We start from the raw sequence: 12,058 nt of genomic DNA on the forward strand, positions 1-12,058 counted from the left end.
GTCTGTAGGTCCTTTAAATATACAGATCGGGTTTACTGGTTCATTTAAATGAACAGCTGACACACTGGGAATCATTTCAATGCACAGATCTGTATTTGGGGGTGTCCTTATATAAACAGATCAATTTTGGTGTCGCTTAAAGAAACAGATCGGGTTTCAGCGGTTCCTTAAAATACACAAATCGAGCTATGTGGGGTCATTTAAGTACACAGATGATGTTGTGGGAGTTGCTATGAAGATAAAGATCCCAATCCTGGGGTCCTTTCAATTGGAAGATTCCATCTGGGATGTGCTTTACATACTTGGATGAGGTAGCGGATTCACCTTTAAATACAGAGCTCGCGTCTGGATTCATGTATAAATTCAAAGTTCGGATTCAGATTCATATCTAAATACACCGTTTCGGTTCCAGATTCATATTTAAGTACACAGCTCGTGTTTTGGAATCATAACGAAATACACAGCTTGGGTTCCGGATTTATCTCCAAATACACAGCTCGGGTTCCGGATTCAAGTATAAATACAAAGCTCTGGTTCCTGATTAATCTCTCAATACACAGCTCGGGATCTGGATTAATGTCTAAATACAAAGCTCGGGTTCTGGATTCAAGTATAAATACACAGCTCGGGTTCCGGATTCAAGTAGAAATACAAAGCTCGGGTTCTGGATTAATGTCTAAATACAAAGCTCGGGTTCTGGATTCAAGTATAAATACAAAGCTCTGGTTCCGGATTAATGTCTAAATACACAGCTCGGGTTCTGTATTAATGTCTAAATACAAAGCTCGGGTTCTGGATTAATCTCTCAATACACAGCTCGGGTTCTGGATTAATGTCTAAATACAAAGCTCGGGTTCTGGATTAATGTCTAAATACAAAGCTCTTGTTCTGGATTAATCTCTCAATACACAGCTCGGGTTCTGGATTAATGTCTAAATACAAAGCTCGGGTTCTGGATTAATGTCTAAATACAAAGCTCGGGTTCTGGATTAATCTCTCAATACACAGCTCGTGTTCTGGATTAATGTCTAAATACAAAGCTCGGGTTCCGGATTAATGTCTAAATACAAAGCTCTTGTTCCGGATTAATCTCTCAATACACAGCTCGGGTTCTGGATTAATGTCTAAATACAAAGCTCGGGTTCTGTATTAATGTCTAAATACAAAGCTCGGGTTCCGGATTCATGTCTAAATATACAGCTCAGGTTCTGGTTTAATGCATAAATACACAGCTCGGGTTCTGGTTTCAACTCTAAATACAGAGCTCGGGTTCTGGATTCATGTCTATATACACAGCTCGGCTTCCACAATCATATTTAAATGCACAGCACAGTTTCCGGTTTCAAGCCTAAATACACAGCTCAGGTTGTGGATTAACATGAAATACAAAGCTAGGTTTCCAGATTAATGTCGAAATACACAGCTCGGGTTCTGGATTAATGTCTCAATGCAAAGCTCAGTTTCTGGATTAATGTACAAATACACAGCTCGGGTTCCAGATTAAAGTCTAAATACACAGCTTGGGTTCCGGATTCATGTCTAAATACACAGCTCGGATGTCGTTGGTGGTTGGTCCTTTAAACACGCTGAGCAGGTGTCTGGCTGCCTTAAAATACACTAATCGAGATCTGATGTGTCCTTTATATATACAGGTCAGGTTTTGGTTAGGTGTTGAGGTGGCAGTCCCATAAATGCAAAGATTTGAATCCCAGGGTCCTTTAAATGTGCAGATTGCCATCTGGCGTGCCCTTTTTATGCACATATCAGTTCCAGGGGTCCTTTATATTGGGTTCCATGGGGTTTTATAAAATACACTGATCGGATTCAGGATTCATCTTTGAATATATAAATCCTGTTCCGGCAGTCCTTTCAAAAGACAGATCGTGTGCTTGGGCTCCTGTGTATACCACAGCTAGGGTCCATTAAGCAAAAGTTCATGTTCCAGTTCCCCTTTAAATACACAAATCAAGGCCATGAAATGTCCATTAAATAAACAGATCAACAATTTGATTCCGGTAAATAAAGAGAGTGCTTTCCACTGGGTCCTTTAAATGAATTCATAGGTTCTGTGGACAAAATTAACACACAAATCATTTTCAGGGGCTTCTTTAAATACAGATCAGCGTCCTGGGGTCTTTTAAATACTCAGCTTGAATTCCAGGGGTGCCTTAAATATACAGATAGTGCTCAGGCGCTGCGTTAATTACAGAGCCGGTTCCGCGAGTCCTTTAAATACACAGAGCGAACTCCAAGATGTCCCTGAAATATATAGATCAGATTCGGGGGGCGGGGTCGGGGTTCTATGAATGCAAAGGACGGAATCCCCGTGTCCTTTAAAATTGCAGAATGCATTCCAGCGGCTCATTTAAATATAAAGATTTGATTCCATCTGCTCCTTTAAATACACTAATTGGATGCCGGCTGCTTCTTTAAATATGCAGATCATGGTCCGGGGGTCCTTTAAATGCACATATCACCTACCAGGTCATTTTAATGCACAGATCTGGTTCTGGGTGTTCAGTTCAATACACAGATTGGGATCCTCGTGGTCCTAATTACACATATCAAGGTTTGTGGGGCTTCCTTAAATCTGCACATAATGGTCTGATGGACCATTGAATATGGAGCCCAGATTCCGGGTTGTCCTTTTAATATACATATTTGGTTCTGGGGATCCTTTAAGTACTCATATCCATTTGCGGGTGTCCTTCAAAAGCACAGATTCGGTTCCAGTGGCACTTTGTACACCTAGATCATCTTACAGGAGTCCTTTAAATGCACGGACGGATGTCTGCGGGGCGTGAGGGGCGGGGTGGGGGGGGCGGCGGCGCGGTTTAAATGCACAGGTCGTGTTCCAGGCTCCTTTAAATATTGGTCTTTCTGATAATCCTGACACAGCGGTTGTTCCTTCTTATAAGTCAGACCCAGACAGTGTGCATTACTGATAACTCACACCGAAACTGTGATTGGTTATAACAATTCTGTCCCAGACAGTGCATAGTTTTGATAATTCAGACTCAGACAGTGGGTCCTTGTGATAATTAAAACACAGGCAGTGAGTCATTCCGAGAAAACAGACTCAGTCAATTGATTGTTCTGACAAATCAGGCACAGAGACTGTGGCTTTCTGATAATTCTGAACCAGATAGTTTGTATTTCTTATAATTCAGCACCAGATATTTGATATCCTTTTGATATTTCAGATACAGAAATTGGCTTTTCTGATAATTCACACTTAGACAGACTGGCCATCTAATAATTCATCAACAGACATTGTTCATTTCTGAAAATTCAGTCCAGAGAGTGTGTCCGACTGATAGTTCAGACCAAGACTGTGAGTTTTTTGATAATTCATACACAGACAGTGGCTTCATCCGGTAACTTCAACCCAGGCAGTGGGTACTTCTGATAATTCAGACACAGATATTGATCCTTTTGAAAATTGAGATCCAGACAGTGGATATTTTGGATAATTCAGATCCAGACAGTGCCATCATCATCAAAGGCAGTACCTCGGAATTGGGGAAGACTTGCTTCCAGTCAAAAAATGAGTCCTTTGGTGATTAAACAATTAAATACGAGAACCACGGTCCCTATCGCAGGTGGGACAGACAGTCGTTGAGAGAAAGGGCGGGTGGGACTGGTTGCCGAAAGCTCTTTCTGATGCCTGCACTTGATTTCTGCATGCTCTTGGCAATGAGGCCCATTGACACCTGGGAGAAAGTGTGAGGTACTGATAACTCACAACCAGACAATGAGTGCTTATGATAAGTAGATCCTTCTAATAATTCAGACCTAGCCAATAGGTGCTTCTCATATTTCAGCTGCAGACAGTGAGATTTCTGATCAATCGGATCCAGACAGTGGGTGTTTCCGATAAATCAGACCCAGGCAGTGTGCGTTTCTGACAATTCACATGAAGACAGTGCATGTTTATTACTATTCGGTCCCAAACAGTGTATGATTTGGATAATTCAGGCCCAAGCAGTGGGTCATTCTGATAATTCAGACACAGACATTGAGTCATTATGATAATGCAGACACAGACAATTGGTCGTTCTGATACATCAGACCCATTCAGTGCGGCTTTCTGATAATTCAGACCCAGATAGTTGTTGTTCCTTATAATTCAGCATCATACAGTATGTCCTTCTGATACTTCAGATGCAGAAAATGGCTTTTCTGATGAGTCAGACTTTGCCAGTGTGACGTTTCTAATAATTCAGTCGAGACAGTCTGCCCTACTGATAATTCAGGCTCAGACAATGTTTTTTAATGATAATTCAGACACAGACAATGGCTTCTTCTGGTAATTTTGACCCAGACAGTGGATCCTTCTTATAAATTCAGACACGGGGTTGATCCTTCTGATAAATCAGGTCAAGAAAGAAGTTTCTGATAATTCAGACCCAGTCAGTCTGTGTTACTGATAACTCACACCAAGACAGTGAATGTTTAAGATTATTCTGACACAGATAATGTATAGTTTTGATAATTCAGGCCAAGGCAGATGGTCCTTCAGTTAATTCAAACAAATACATTGGTTCCAGCTGATAATTGAGTGCCAATCAATGTGTGTTTCTGAAAATTCAGAGCCCATCGGTGACAATTCTCAGCCAGTCATGGTGTGTTTCTGATAATCTAGTCCAGACAGTGTGTCGTTCTGAAAATTCAGATCCAGACAGTTGATCCTTCTTGATAATTCTTATAGAAACATAGAAACATAGAAAATAGGTGCAGGAGCAGGCCATTCAGCCCTTCTAGCCTGCACCGCCATTCAATGAGTTCATGGCTGAACATGAAACTTCAGTACCCCCTTCCTGCTTTCTCGCCATATCCCTTGATCCCCCGAGTAGTAAGGACTTCATCTAACTCCCTTTTGAATATATTTAGTGAATTGGCCTCAACTACTTTCTGTGGTAGAGAATTCCACAGGTTCACCACTCTCTGGGTGAAGACGTTTCTCCTCATCTCGGTCCTAAATGGCTTACCCCTTATCCTCAGACTGTGACCCCTGGTTCTGGACTTCCCCAACATTGGGAACATTCTTCCTGCATCTAACCTGTCTAAACCTGTCAGAATTTTAAACGTTTCCATGAGGTCCCCTCTCATTCTTCTGAACTCCAGTGAATACAAGCCCAGTTGATCCAGTCTTTCTTGATAGGTCAGTCCTGCCATTCCGGGAATCAGTCTGATGAATCTTCGCTGCACTCTCTCAATAGCAAGAATGTTCTTCCTCAAGTTAGGAGACCAAAACTGTACACAATACTCCAGGTGTGGCCTCACCATGGCCCTGTACAACTGTAGCAACACATCCCTGCCTCTGTATTCAAATCCCCTCGCTATGAAGGCCAACATGCCATTTGCTTTCTTAACCGCCTGCTGTACCTGCATGCTAACCTTCAATGACTGATGTACCATGACACCCAGGTCTCCTTGCACCTTCCCTTTTCCTAATCTGTCACCATTCAGATAATAGTCTGTCTCTCTGTTTTTACCACCAAAGTGGATAACCTCACATTTATCCACATTATACTTCATCTGCCATGCATTTGCCCACTCACCTAACCTATCCAAGTCAATCTGCAGCCTAATAGCATCCTCCTCGCAGCTCACACTGCCACCCAACTTAGTGTCATCCGCAAATTTGGAGATACTGCATTTAATCCCCTCGTCTAATTCATTAATGTACAATGTAAACAGCTGGGGCCCCAGCACAGAACCTTGCGGCACCCCACTAGTCACTGCCTGCCATTCTGAAAAGTACCCGTTTACTCCTACTCTTTGCTTCCTGTCTGACAACCAGTTCTCAATCCACGTCAGCACACTACCCCCAATCCCATGTGCTTTAACTTTGCAGATTAATCTCTTGTGTGGGACCTTGTCGAAAGCCTTCTGAAAGTCCAAATATACCACATCAACTGGTTCTCCTTTGTCCACTTTACTGGAAACATCCTCAAAAAATTCCAGAAGATTTGTCAAGCATGATTTCCGTTTCACAAATCCATGCTGACTTGGACCTATCATGTCACCATTTTCCAGATGCACTGCTATGACATCCTTAATAATTGATTCCATCATTTTACCCACTACTGAGTCCAGGCTGACTGGTCTATAATTCCCTGTTTTCTCTCTCCCTCCTTTTTTTAAACGTGGGGTTACATTGGCTACCCTCCACTCCATAGGAACTGATCCAGAGTCAATGGAATGTTGGAAAATGACTGTCAATGCATCCGCTATTTCCAAGGCCACCTCCTTAAGTACTCTGGGATGCAGTCCATCAGGCCCTGGGACATTGCTTCTTCTGATCATCCAGATCCAGATCGTGGGTGATCCTGATTAATTAGACACAGACAGTGTGAGTTCTCACATCCAGACAGTGAGTGTTTATGATAATTCTGAACCAGACAGTTTATGGTTTTGATAATTGAAACCGAGACAGATGTTCCTTATTGTAAGTGAGATCCAGACATTGGTTCCATCTCATAATTCAAGCCCAGAACGTGTGTGTTTATGACAATTTAGAGCCAGTCAGTCATCCTGCTGAAAAATCAGGCCCAGACAGATAGTCCTTCAAGTAAGTTACACACAGACAGTTTTTCGTTCTGATAATTCAGACCAAGACACAGTGTGCTTCCGATATTTCAGTCCCAGATAGTGAATATTTATGACAATTCTGACTCCTACATTGTGCATTTCTGATAATTCAGTTTTTTTACACTGGGTCCTTCTGATAATCCAGACTCAAACAAAAGTTCCTTTCGGTCAATCAGACCCGGACAGTGTGGCCTGCTGATAATTGAAACCCTGACAGTGGGTGTTTCTTACCATCCCGACACAGATACAGGGTCCATCTGGAAATTCAGTCTCAGTCAGTGGGCAGTAATTCTAATTCAGGCACAGACAGCGGGTCCAGCTGATAATGCAGACATAGATTGGGCCTTTCGACAATTCAGAAAAAGACAGTGGGAGTTTCCAAAATTTCAAGCAGATATATTGGCTAGTTCTGATAAATCAGACACGGAAAGTATGTCCATGTGATAATTCACACCGAGCCACTTGGTCCTTCCCATAGTTGAGATGCAGGCAGTGGGATTTCTGAAAATTCAGTTGCAGACAGTGGTGTTTCTGATCATTATAACAAGACAGTTGGGGTTAATACAAATATGAGCCAGACATTGTTTATTTGGATAAATCACATGCAGACAGTGAGTGTTTATGATAATTCTGACCCAGAATTTGCATGGTTTTGCTAAAGCCGACCCAGACAGTGGGACCATCCAATAATTCAGACACAGACATTGGGTCCTTCCGGTAAACCATACCCAGAAAATTCATCATTCTGATAAATCACACAGAGCCAGTGAGGCTTTTTGATAATTCAGAGCCAGATCGTCGGTGGTTCTTAACTTCAGACCCAGACAGTGGATCCCGAAGATCATTCATACCATGACAGTGGGTGTTTCTTATCATTCTGACACAGAGAGTGGGCCCTTCTGATCGTTGACACCCGGACAGTGGGAAGTTCTTAAAATCAGGCAGGTAACGTGGTACTTCTGATAAATCAGACCCAGAAATTAGGTCATTCATTTAATTCTGACCCAACTAATAGGTCCTCATCTTACTTCAGCAGCAGACAATGGGATTTCTTGTCATTCAGATCCAGGCAGTGGGTGTTTCTCATAATTCATACCCAGACATAGTGCATATCTTGAAATTTCTGCAGACAGTGAGTATTTATGACATTTTTGAACCAGCAAATAAACATTTCTGATAACTCACATGCAGACAGTGAATCTTTACGATAATTGTGACCCAGACAGTGAGTCCTTCCAATAATGCAGACTGGGAAAATTGATCATTCTGACAAGTGAGACCAAGGCAGAGCAGTTTTCTGATGACTCAGACCAAGATAGTTGGTGTTTGTTATAATTCAGACTCAGACATGAAGTGCTGCTGATACTTCAGATGCAGGCAATGTCTTTTCTGATAATTCTGATTGAGACAGTGTGGCCGTTTGATAATTCATACCCAGACTTGTTGTTTTTCTAATAATTGAATTCAGACAGTTTGTACTTCTGATAATTCAGGTCCAGACAGTGGGTTTTATGATAATTGAATTCAGACAGTATGTACTACTGAAAATTCAGATCCAGACAGTGGGTTTTATGATAATTGAATTCAGACAGTTTGTACAACTGATAATTCAGGTCCAGATAGAGGGTTTTTATGATAATTGAATTCAGACAATATGTATTACTGATAATTCAGGTCCAGACAGTGGGTTTTTATGATAATTGAATTCAGACAGTATGTACTGCTGATAATTCAGGTCCAGACACTGGGGTTTTATGATAATTCAGACACAGACAATGGCTTTGTCTGGTAAGTTAGACCCAGACAGCACATCCTTCCGATTATTTAGACACAGACGTTGCAACATCTGATCACTCAGATCTAGACAAATGGTGTTTCTGATAATTCAAGCCCAGACAGTTTGCATTACTGATAACTCAGACCCAGACAGTGAGTGTTTTTGACAATTCTGACCCAGACAGTATATGGCGTTGATAATTTATCCCCAGACAGTGTGTGTTTTGGAAATTTGAGAGCCAGTCATAGGCTTTGCTGATATATCAGGCCCAGACCGAGTGTGCTTCAGGTAACTTATACCCAGACAGTGTGTCTGTTTGATAATTCAGACCAAGACAAAGGGTGCTTCAAACATTTCAGATTCAAACAGTGGGTATTTAAGACAATTTTACCTCCTACATTGTGTGTTTCTGATCATTGAATGCTGGACATGGGATCTGCCCGGTAATCCAATCTCTGAAAGTAGGTCTCATCATTCAGACACAGAAAGTTGATGCTTTGGATAATGCAGATGCGGACAGTGCTTCTTTCCCATAATGCAGATGCATAAAATGGCTCTGTCTGAACATTCAGACCCAGACAGTGGTTCCTGATCACGACCACTAAGACAGTGGCTCCTTCTGATTATTCACACCCAGAGAGTGAATCCATCTGATCATTCAGACCCAGACAGTGGCTTCTTTTGATCGCTCACATGCAGACAGCGACTTTGTCTGAACATTCACACTCAGACAATGGCTCCTTCTGATCATTAAGACCCAGACAGTGGCACCTTTTGATCATTCACACCCAGACAGTGACTCTGTCTGATCATCAGACTCAGACAGTGGCTCCTTCTGATCATTCAGATCCAGAGAGTGGCTCCTTCTGATCATTCACATCCAGACAGTGGCTCCTTCCGATCATTCACACTCAGACAGTGGCTCCTTCTGATCATTCAGACCCAGACAGTGGCTCCTTCTGATCATTCAGATCCAGACAGTGGCTCCTTCTGATCATTCACATCCAGACAGTGGCTCCTTCCGATCATTCACACTCAGACAGTGACTCCTTCTGATCATTCACATCCAGACAGTGGCTCCTTCTGATCATTCACACTCAGACAGTGGCTCCTTCTGATCATTCAGACCCAGACAGTGACTCCTTCTGATCATTCAAACCCAGACAGAGACTCCTATGTATTACTCAGACCCAGACATTGGCTCCTTCTGATCATTCAGTCCCAGACAATGGCTCCTTCAGATCATTCACACCCAGACAGTGACTCCGTCTGATCATTCAGACCCAGACAGTGAATCCTTCTGGTCATGCAGACCCAGACAGTGACTCCGTATGAACATTCAGACCCAGACAGTGAATCCTTCTGGTCATGCAGACCCAGACAGTGACTCCGTCTGATCATTCAGTTCCAGACAGTGGATCGTTCTGATCATTCACACCCAGACAGTGGCCCCTTCTGATCATTCAGACTCAGAGAGTGACTCCTTCTGATCAATCAGACCCAGACAGTGGCTCCTTCTGGTCATTCAGACCCAGACAGTGGATCCTTCTGGTCATTCAGACCCAGACAATGGCTCCTTCTGGTCATGCAGACCCAGGCAATGACTCCATCTGATCATTCAGACCCAGACAATGGCTCCTTCTGGTCATGCAGACCCAGGCAAGGACTCCATCTGATCATTCCGTTCCAGACAGTGGATCCTTCTGATAATTAAGATCCAGACAGAAAGAGGGAGTTTCTTAAAATTCCGGCAAATAAAGTGGTGACTTCTGATGAAGCTGACCCAGCGAGTAGGTCCTTCTGATAATTCAGGCCGAGCCAGCAGTTCTTTCTCATATTTCAGAGGCAGATAGTGGGTGTTTCTGATAATTCAGATCCAGACTGTAGGTGTTTCTGATAATTCAGACCCAGACAGTCTGTCCGTCTGATTCAGAGTCAGTCAGTTATTTCTGTGATAAATCAGGCCCAGAAAATGGGTGTTTATGATAATTCTGACACAGACAGTGGGTGTTTCTGATGATTTGAAGACAGTGTGTGGCCTCGCTGATAAATCAGACCCAGACTGTGGGAGTTTCGGACAAGTCAGAGCCAGACATAGGTCCTGCTGATAAATCAGGTCAAGGCCGAATGTCTTTCAGGTAACTTACACTCAGACTGTATGACTGACTAATAATTCAGACCCAGACATTGGGTCCTTCTGAAAAATCAGACAAATACATTGATTCCGTCTGATAATTCAGGCCCAGATAATATGAGTTTCTGATGAATCAAAGTCAGTCAGTGGTCCAGCTGGTAAACAAGGCCCAGACATGGTGTCCTTCAGGTAATTTACACCAGAGAGTGTGCATTTCTGATCATTCATAATTAGGCACTGGGCTAATACAGTAATTCAGTCTCAGACAATACGTCTTGTGTGTACTTTTCTCATTGACTTTTGTTTACTGTGTCCCTCTCTCCCTCAAAGTAATGTTCTGTTTAACTCTCTCCCTCACTGTTGTGAACTGTGTCACTCTCTCACATATTGTTGGATAATTTTTCTCTCTCTCCTTCATTATTGTGCACTGTGTCACTATCTCGCTCACTGTTGTGTACTGTGTCATTCGTTCCCGCACTGTTGTGCACTGTCTCTTTCTCTCCATCACTATTGTGTGCTGTTTCCCTGAGGACTGTGTGCCAATTTCTTTCAATGTGTTATTATATGCAGGCAAGCATCGCACTGGAATGTCCCATTTTGCAGCAGGTAGCCGATGTAACAGGATGTACAAGCGTTAGAAGGAACCTGTAACATGAGGGATTGGAATCGTAAGATGTAGGTTGCAAGGAATAGATCTGAGGAGTGTTAGGAGCAGCAGGCTGCAGAACAACTCTATGTATACAGGGCTGCCGTTCTGATGACCACACTTGATAGAATCATTTAAGTCAGGACTGAAGGTGATATATCCACTCCTCATTACTGTCTGTCGCTCTAAAAGACCTAGGGAATTAGTTCCAATGCTCGGCTCATTGGCCATACCCCTGCATTTATTTATCTTTTCATGTATATACCAAAATTACTTTTAAATATAACTATTGATTATTCTCCCATCACACTTACAGGCAATGCACTTCAGATCATAAAAGCTAGCTGAGTAAGAATCATTAATCTTTTCTCTTTTAAAGCGAACTATCCCAGCGTATCCAGTCTCTCCACGTAATTCAATGCCCACATCCCTACTACCGTGCTGGTCAATTTGATCTGCAACCTTTCTGAGGTTTTGACATTGAATCTGAAATGTAGTGCTCAGAATTGGGCAAAATTCGCTAGCCGCGATCTAATCATTGTTTTATAACATTTTAACGTAACCTACCTGCTTGCTTTTGTACTCTTCGACTCTATTTATAAAGCCAATGATCCAATATGCTTTTTAAACATATTTATTATATTGTCCTGCCACCTCATAGATTTTGTGTATGTGAGTTTATCAAAAAAAAACATCTGTCCTTTAAAACTAACAGGCTGAATTTCACAAGCTGTGGGCACACAGTCTCCTTATAGGGACTCCGGTCTCACCTAAAAGCCAAAAGAAGGATTATACCTTCGAGCTTTTTTGATTGGTCAGGTGGGCTATTGATAACTTTTCACTCTCCCTATCACTGTTGAAAGCAAGCTTCCATTTTTTAAATGTAAAGCACATTTTACCTCCT

Source organism: Pristiophorus japonicus, chromosome 19 (assembly GCF_044704955.1).
Source record: "Pristiophorus japonicus isolate sPriJap1 chromosome 19, sPriJap1.hap1, whole genome shotgun sequence".
NCBI lineage: Eukaryota > Metazoa > Chordata > Chondrichthyes > Pristiophoridae > Pristiophorus > Pristiophorus japonicus.